Source organism: Xenopus tropicalis, chromosome 3 (genome assembly GCF_000004195.4).
Source record: "Xenopus tropicalis strain Nigerian chromosome 3, UCB_Xtro_10.0, whole genome shotgun sequence".
Lineage (NCBI taxonomy): Eukaryota > Metazoa > Chordata > Amphibia > Anura > Pipidae > Xenopus > Xenopus tropicalis.
The window spans coordinates 151,451,035-151,459,787 of record NC_030679.2 but is presented as its reverse complement, the minus strand read 5'-3'; the positions used below and the strand labels follow the sequence as shown (position 1 = coordinate 151,459,787).

General features: G+C 59.0%; 1 protein-coding gene across 2 annotated transcripts in view; it reads left to right on the top strand.

The window, feature by feature from the left end:
• Window positions 1-877: 877 nt before the first annotated feature.
• nyap1 (neuronal tyrosine-phosphorylated phosphoinositide-3-kinase adaptor 1) overlaps window positions 878-8,753 on the top strand; it is a 29,316-nt gene continuing 21,440 nt past the window's right edge. For both annotated transcript variants that reach the window (XM_031899601.1, XM_031899600.1), the window contains exon 1: window positions 878-970. The gene's annotated coding sequence lies outside the window, so the exon portion shown is untranslated. The remainder of the gene's footprint in view (window positions 971-8,753) is intronic.

The window sequence follows — 8,753 nt, the reverse complement described above, 5'->3', positions numbered from 1 at the left end:
TACAGATACAGTAGGAGAGAGAGAGGGATGAGGGATACAGATACAGTAGGAGAGAGAGAGAGGGATGAGGGATACAGATACAGTAGGAGAGAGAGAGAGGGATGAGGGATACAGATACAGTAGGAGAGAGAGAGGGATGAGGGATACAGATACAGTAGGAGAGAGAGAGGGATGAGGGATACAGATACAGTAGGAGAGAGAGAGGGATGAGGGATACAGATACAGTAGGAGAGAGAGAGGGATGAGGGATACAGATACAGTAGGAGAGAGAGAGGGATGAGGGATACAGATACAGTAGGAGAGAGAGAGGGATGAGGGATACAGATACAGTAGGAGAGAGAGAGAGGGATGAGGGATACAGATACAGTAGGAGAGAGAGGGATGAGGGATACAGATACAGTAGGAGAGAGAGAGGGATGAGGGATACAGATACAGTAGGAGAGAGAGAGGGATGAGGGATACAGATACAGTAGGAGAGAGAGAGGGATGAGGGATACAGATACAGTAGGAGAGAGAGAGGGATGAGGGATACAGATACAGTAGGAGAGAGAGAGGGATGAGGGATACAGATACAGTAGGAGAGAGAGAGAGAGGGATGAGGGATACAGATACAGTAGGAGAGAGAGAGGGATGAGGGATACAGATACAGTAGGAGAGAGAGAGGGATGAGGGATACAGATACAGTAGGAGAGAGAGGGATGAGGGATACAGATACAGTAGGAGAGAGAGGGATGAGGGATACAGATACAGTAGGAGAGAGAGGGATGAGGGATACAGATACAGTAGGAGAGAGAGGGGAGGATGAGGCAGAGCCGCAGTGAGTTACTAGGGACCAGCTCCCCCTCCCAACCACTCCGCTCCCCTCCCCTCGGCTCCTGCACCTCCCTCCCCTCCCCCTCCCTCCATCATTTCCCAGCCTCATTCTGGACACCGGGACCGGAGCCACCGAGCAGCCACCGGCCTGACCCAGGTACCTCCGTGACTTCCACTGGGAGGGGCCCCGGGCTCCCATATTCTCCCCACTCACTGGCCCCAGCGCCCCCCCCCCCCCCCCCCCGACACACAATGATGCCAATAGGCTGACTGAGCAGCAGAAACACAGATACACACATATACACACAGCTATATACTCACATATATACATATACACACAGCTATATACTCACATATATACATATACACACAGCTATATACTCACATATATACATATACACACAGCTATATACTCACATATATACATATACACACAGCTATATACTCACATATATACATATACACACAGCTATATACTCACATATACACATATAGACACAGCTATATACTCACATATATACATATACACACAGCTATATACTCACATATATACATATACACACAGCTATATACTCACATATACACATATACACACAGCTATATACTCACATATACACATATAGACACAGCTATATACTCACATATACACATATACACACAGCTATATACTCACATATACACATATACACACAGCTATATACTCACATACATACATATACACACAGCTATATACTCACATACATACATATACACACAGCTATATACTCACATACATACATATACACACACACGTATAGAGACACAGGAGAGACCCACACACTGACACTGAGCAACACACAGATAAACACAATGTTGTTTTGCCCACAATGCACCTCTCTCTGCCATATTTGTACTGCCCCCTGAGGAGCAAATGTACCTGATAGTAATGTGTACTGGGCCCGGCCTGGCAATCTGTGGGTACTGGGGGGCTGTTTGTGCCTCTGGGTACTGGGAATGCCAGGGGGGCTGTAAGGTGCCACAGACAGTCACTATTTATTGGGCTGGGGGGGGGGCTGTTTGTGCCTCTGGGTACTGGGAATGCCAGGGGGGCTGTAAGGTGCCACAGACAGTCACTATTTATTGGGCTGGGGGGGGGGCTGTTTGTGCCTCTGGGTACTGGGAATGCCAGGGGGGCTGTAAGGTGCCACAGACAGTCACTATTTATTGGGCTGGGGGGGCTGTTTGTGCCTCTGGGTACTGGGAATGCCAGGGGGGCTGTAAGGTGCCACAGACAGTCACTATTTATTGGGCTGGGGGGGTGTTTGTGCCTCTGGGTACTGGGAATGCCAGGGGGGGCTGTAAGGTGCCACAGTCACTATTTATTGGGCTGGGGGGGTGTTTGTGCCTCTGGGTACTGGGAATGCCAGGGGGGCTGTAAGGTGCCACAGACAGTCACTATTTATTGGGCTGGGGGGGCTGTTTGTGCCTCTGGGTACTGGGAATGCCAGGGGGGCTGTAAGGTGCCACAGACAGTCACTATTTATTGGGCTGGGGGGGCTGTTTGTGCCTCTGGGTACTGGGAATGCCAGGGGGGCTGTAAGGTGCCACAGACAGTCACTATTTATTGGGCTGGGGGGCTGTTTGTGCCTCTGGGTACTGGGAATGCCAGGGGGGCTGTAAGGTACCACAGACAGTCACTATTTATTGGGCTGGGGGGGTGTTTGTGCCTCTGGGTACTGGGAATGCCAGGGGGGGCTGTAAGGTGCCACAGTCACTATTTATTGGGCTGGGGGGGTGTTTGTGCCTCTGGGTACTGGGAATGCCAGGGGGGCTGTAAGGTGCCACAGACAGTCACTATTTATTGGGCTGGGGGGGGGGCTGTTTGTGCCTCTGGGTACTGGGAATGCCAGGGGGGCTGTAAGGTGCCACAGACAGTCACTATTTATTGGGCTGGGGGGGGCTGTTTGTGCCTCTGGGTACTGGGAATGCCAGGGGGGCTGTAAGGTGCCACAGACAGTCACTATTATTGGGCTGGGGGGGGGATGTTTGTGCCTCTGGGTACTGGGAATGCCAGGGGGGCTGTAAGGTGCCACAGACAGTCACTATTTATTGGGCTGGGGGGGGCTGTTTGTGCCTCTGGGTACTGGGAATGCCAGGGGGGCTGTAAGGTGCCACAGACAGTCACTATTTATTGGGCTGGGGGGGGCTGTTTGTGCCTCTGGGTACTGGGAATGCCAGGGGGGCTGTAAGGTGCCACAGACAGTCACTATTTATTGGGCTGGGGGGGGGCTGTTTGTGCCTCTGGGTACTGGGAATGCCAGGGGGGCTGTAAGGTGCCACAGACAGTCACTATTTATTGGGCTGGGGGGGCTGTTTGTGCCTCTGGGTACTGGGAATGCCAGGGGGCTGTAAGGTGCCACAGACAGTCACTATTTATTGGGCTGGGGGGGGGGCTGTTTGTGCCTCTGGGTACTGGGAATGCCAGGGGGGCTGTAAGGTGCCACAGACAGTCACTATTTATTGGGCTGGGGGGGGGCTGTTTGTGCCTCTGGGTACTGGGAATGCCAGGGGGGCTGTAAGGTGCCACAGACAGTCACTATTTATTGGGCTGGGGGGGCTGTTTGTTGCTCTGGGTACTGGGAAAGCCGGGGGCTATATACACACACAGGTACTGTACATCCGGAAGCTGGGGGGGGGGCCGGGGGCAGTTAGGGGATGAATGGCCCAAACACAGAATGTGACAGAAGGAGGGAAGTACCGTATATACTCGAGTATAAGCCCAGGGTGGGAAATGACAGTAATTGGGGCATCAGTGGGGTATATGTTTTTAAACATTTATTTCAAAGAAAAACAGTAACCTAGCTCTGTAAGTGGAGGAGACAATATGGGTACTACCCCACGCTCACTGCACATTGGCACACTGGCAGCAGACCCGCTCCCGGAGGACACGTAAGGGGGAATAAGTATTGCTAGTGGGAGTGGGCCAGGGCACTGGGGGGTCTGGGTGCGGGGGGCCTAATTTGCACACAAAGTACAGAGGGTGCTAGTCTGGAGGGACCCATGGCCGAGGGTGAGTTTTTCAGCACATTTTGGGTGCTGAAAAACTAGGCTTATACTCGAGTATATACAGTATTTGCCCCTGGGATCTGCTCATCCCATGCCCTGTGCCCCTTATGTGGGGGGGGGGGTTGGACTGCAGCGAGGCCTCCTATACTGGCATTCAGTACTGGGTATAAGACCTCCCTATATCCTATGGCTGTGCCCCCTGCCCCACCCACCTCTTCTGCTTCATGCCCCGCCTCCTGCCACACTGTAAGGTCACTGCCCCCGGGGTGCATTTTGGGGCAAACTGCTCTGTGTGTTGCCCCCAGGCCGACACAATGACTCCGAGCGCAGACGCAGCAGTCGGATTTCCAGATTCTCAGCCTGCGGGTAAACACGTGGCAGTGCCCTCAGCTCTGTGCCACTTACTGACTGGCGGGGGGTGTGCAGTCTGTATGTTCAGTGTATTGTACAGCACTGCAGCCCCCCAGCCCCTCTGGGAGTTCCTCACACAGACAGGCAGCCCCCCAGCCCCTCTGGGAGTTCCTCACACAGACAGGCAGCCCCCCCCAGCCCCTCTGGGAGTTCCTCACACAGACAGGCAGCCCCCCCAGCCCCTCTGGGAGTTCCTCACACAGACAGGCAGCCCCCCCAGCCCCCTCTGGGAGTTCCTCACACAGACAGGCAGCCCCCCCAGCCCCTCTGGGAGTTCCTCACACAGACAGGCAGCCCCCCAGCCCCTCTGGGAGTTCCTCACACAGACAGGCAGCCCCAGCCCCCGGCCCCCCAGCCCCCCCTCTGGGAGTTCCTCACACAGACAGGCAGCCCCCCAGCCCCTCTGGGAGTTCCTCACACAGACAGGCAGCCCCCCAGCCCCTCTGGGAGTTCCTCACACAGACAGGCAGCCCCCCAGCCCCTCTGGGAGTTCCTCACACAGACAGCAGCCCCCCCAGCCCCTCTGGGAGTTCCTCACACAGACAGCAGCCCCCCAGCCCCTCTGGAGTTCCTCACACAGACAGGCAGCCCCCCAGCCCCTCTGGGAGTTCCTCACACAGACAGCAGGCCCCCCCCAGCCCCTCTGGGAGTTCCTCACACAGACAGGCAGCCCCCCAGCCCCTCTGGGAGTTCCTCACACAGACAGGCAGCCCCCCCAGCCCCTCTGGGAGTTTCCTCACACAGACAGGCAGCCCCCCAGCCCCTCTGGGAGTTCCTCACACAGACAGCAGCCCCCCAGCCCCTCTGGGAGTTCCTCACACAGACAGGCAGCCCCCCAGCCCCTCTGGGAGTTCCTCACACAGACAGCAGCCCCCCAGCCCCTGGGAGTTCTCACACAGACAGGCAGCCCCCCAGCCCTCTGGGAGTTCCTCACACAGACAGGCAGCCCCCCCAGCCCCTCTGGGAGTTCCTCACACAGACAGGCAGCCCCCCCCAGCCCCTCTGGGAGTTCCTCACACAGACAGGCAGCCCCCCCAGCCCTCTGGGAGTTCCTCACACAGACAGGCAGCCCCCCCCCAGCCCCTCTGGGAGTTCCTCACACAGACAGGCGCCCCCCAGCCCCCTGGGAGTTCCTCACACAGACAGGCAGCCCCCCAGCCCCTCTGGGAGTTCCTCACACAGACAGGCAGCCCCCCAGCCCCTCTGGGAGTTCCTCACACAGACAGGCAGCCCCCCCCAGCCCCTCTGGAGTTCCTCACACAGACAGGCAGCCCCCCAGCCCCTCTGGGAGTTCCTCACACAGACAGGCAGCCCCCCAGCCCCTCTGGGAGTTCCTCACACAGACAGGCAGCCCCCCAGCCCCTCTGGGAGTTCCTCACACAGACAGGCAGCCCCCCCAGCCCCTCTGGGAGTTCCTCACACAGACAGGCAGCCCCCCCCCAGCCCCTCTGGGAGTTCCTCACACAGACAGGCAGCCCCCCCCAGCCCCTCTGGGAGTTCCTCACACAGACAGGCAGCCCCCCCCCAGCCCCTCTGGGAGTTCCTCACACAGACAGGCAGCCCCCCAGCCCCTCTGGGAGTTCCTCACACAGACAGGCAGCCCCCCAGCCCCTCTGGGAGTTCCTCACACAGACAGGCAGCCCCCCAGCCCCTCTGGGAGTTCCTCACACAGACAAGCCAGCCCCCCAGCCCTCTGGGAGTTCCTCACACAGACAGGCAGCCCCCCAGCCCCTCTGGGAGTTCCTCACACAGACAGGCAGCGCCCCCCAGCCCCTCTGGGAGTTCCTCACACAGACAGGCAGCCCCCCAGCCCCTCTGGGAGTTCCTCACACAGACAGGCAGCCCCCCAGCCCCTCTGGGAGTTCCTCACACAGACAGGCAGCCCCCCGGCCCCTCTGGGAGTTCCTCACACAGACAGGCAGCCCCCCAGCCCCTCTGGGAGTTCCTCACACAGGACAGGCACCCCCCAGCCCCTCTGGGAGTTCCTCACACAGACAGGCAGCCCCCCCAGCCCCTCTCGGGAGTTCCTCACACAGACAGGCAGCCCCCCAGCCCCTCTGGGAGTTCCTCACACAGACGGCAGCCCCCCAGCCCCTCTGGGAGTTCCTCACACAGACAGGCAGCCCCCCAGCCCTCTGGGAGTTCCTCACACAGACAGGCAGCCCCCCCAGCCCCTCTGGAGTTCTACACAGACAGGCAGCCCCCCCAGCCCCTCTGGGAGTTCCTCACACAGACAGGCAGCCCCCCAGCCCTCTGGGAGTTCCTCACACAGACAGGCAGCCCCCCAGCCCCTCTGGGAGTTCCTCACACAGACAGGCAGCCCCCCCCAGCCCCTCTGGGAGTTCCTCACACAGACAGGCAGCCCCCAGCCCCTCTGGGAGTTCCTCACACAGACAGGCAGCCCCCCCAGCCCCTCTGGGAGTTCCTCACACAGACAGGCAGCCCCCCCAGCCCCTCTGGGAGTTCCTCACACAGACAGGCAGCCCCCCAGCCCCTCTGGGAGTTCCTCACACAGACAGGCAGCCCCCCAGCCCCTCTGGGAGTTCCTCACACAGACAGGCAGCCCCCAGCCCCTCTGGGAGTTCCTCACACAGACAGGCAGCCCCCCAGCCCCTCTGGGAGTTCCTCACACAGACAGGCAGGCCCCCCAGCCCTCTGGAGTTCCTCACACAGACAGGCAGCCCCCAGCCCCTCTGGGAGTTCCTCACACAGACAGGCAGCCCCCAGCCCCTCTGGGAGTTCCTCACACAGACAGGCAGCCCCCCAGCCCCTCTGGGAGTTCCTCACACAGACAGGCAGCCCCCCCCAGCCCCTCTGGGAGTTCCTCACACAGACAGGCAGCCCCCCAGCCCCTCTGGGAGTTCCTCACACAGACAGGCAGCCCCCCAGCCCCTCTGGGAGTTCCTCACACAGACAGGCAGCCCCCCCAGCCCCTCTGGGAGTTCCTCACACAGACAGGCAGCCCCCAGCCCCTCTGGGAGTTCCTCACACAGACAGGCAGCCCAGCCCCTCTGGGAGTTCCTCACACAGACAGGCAGCCCCCCCCCTCTGGGAGTTCCTCACACAGACAGCAGCCCCCCAAGCCCCTCTGGGAGTTCCTCACACAGACAGGCAGCCCCCAGCCCCTCTGGGAGTTCCTCACACAGACAGGCAGCCCCCCCAGCCTCTGGGAGTTCCTCACACAGACAGGCAGCCCCCCACCCCTCTGGGAGTTCCTCACACAGACAGGCAGCCCCCCAGCCCCTCTGGGAGTTCCTCACACAGACAGGCAGCCCCCAGCCCCTCTGGGAGTTCCTCACACAGACAGGCAGCCCCCAAGCCCCTCTGGGAGTTCCTCACACAGACAGGCACCCCCCCAGCCCCTCTGGGAGTTCCTCACACAGAGAGGCAGCCCCCCAGCCCCTCTGGGAGGCCAGGCAGCCCCCCAGCCCCTCTGGGAGTTCCTCACACAGAGAGGCAGCCCCCCAGCCCCTCTGGGAGTTCCTCACACAGACAGGCAGCCCCCCCAGCCCCTCTGGGAGTTCCTCACACAGACAGGCAGCCCAGCCCCCTCCTCACACAGACAGACAGCCCCCAGCCCCTCTGGAGTTCCTCACACAGACAGGCAGCCCCCCAGCCCCTCTGGGAGTTCCTCACACAGACAGGCAGCCCCCAGCCCCTCTGGGAGTTCCTCACACAGACAGGCAGCCTTCTTGCCCTGTGCCCCACTCTGAGAGTGACCATCTGAGTTATTGGGAGCCATCTTTATCCTGGGCAGGCGCCAATTCTGCCAGTAAGCTCGCCTCTGTAGTTTCAGGCTTATTTTCCACTTTATTACCATTAATGGAAAATGGTGGGTCACCTTTGAAAGAACCCTTTAAGGCAGCCTTATTGCCTATATCACTGGGATCTAACACATGTGTATCTATGGGAGTAGCCACACACACGTTCTCCTGCTTCTCATCCAATGGCCAGACTTGTACCCACACTGCCAGACACACACGCCGCACCTTCCTTGTCACAATCACACACACCCTGCATTTAACACTTAACCTCGGGTTCAAACCCTACCGCGTGCTTCTCCTCACCCTGCTACACTGGGTTGTTTAGCAAACGTTTGTGTTTAACTTAACAAGCTGTTGCTCCCCAGACGCCCCCCCCTGCCCTCGGGTAGCATTTGTCACTCGCACCCTGTGGCACTCGCACCCTGTTTCACACACTCAGTGTTCCTATCAGATACACATTTAGTCTCCCCGGTGTCCCCTTACTCTCCCAACTGCAGGCATTTGCCTCTCGAAGCTGGGCCGCTGCCTGCGCAACTGTCTGCAGTGTGACCTGGGGCATAGCCACAGCTGCACAGGTTCCCTTCCACACACAGTCTCCGACCAGACATACATGGTGCAGGGCTTGCCTTTCCCCTCACCTTTAAGGCCTGCCCTGTTTGAATCACAGTGACACCACAGGGAGACATTGTCACTTTGCATTAACCCTTTCCAGTCAGGACA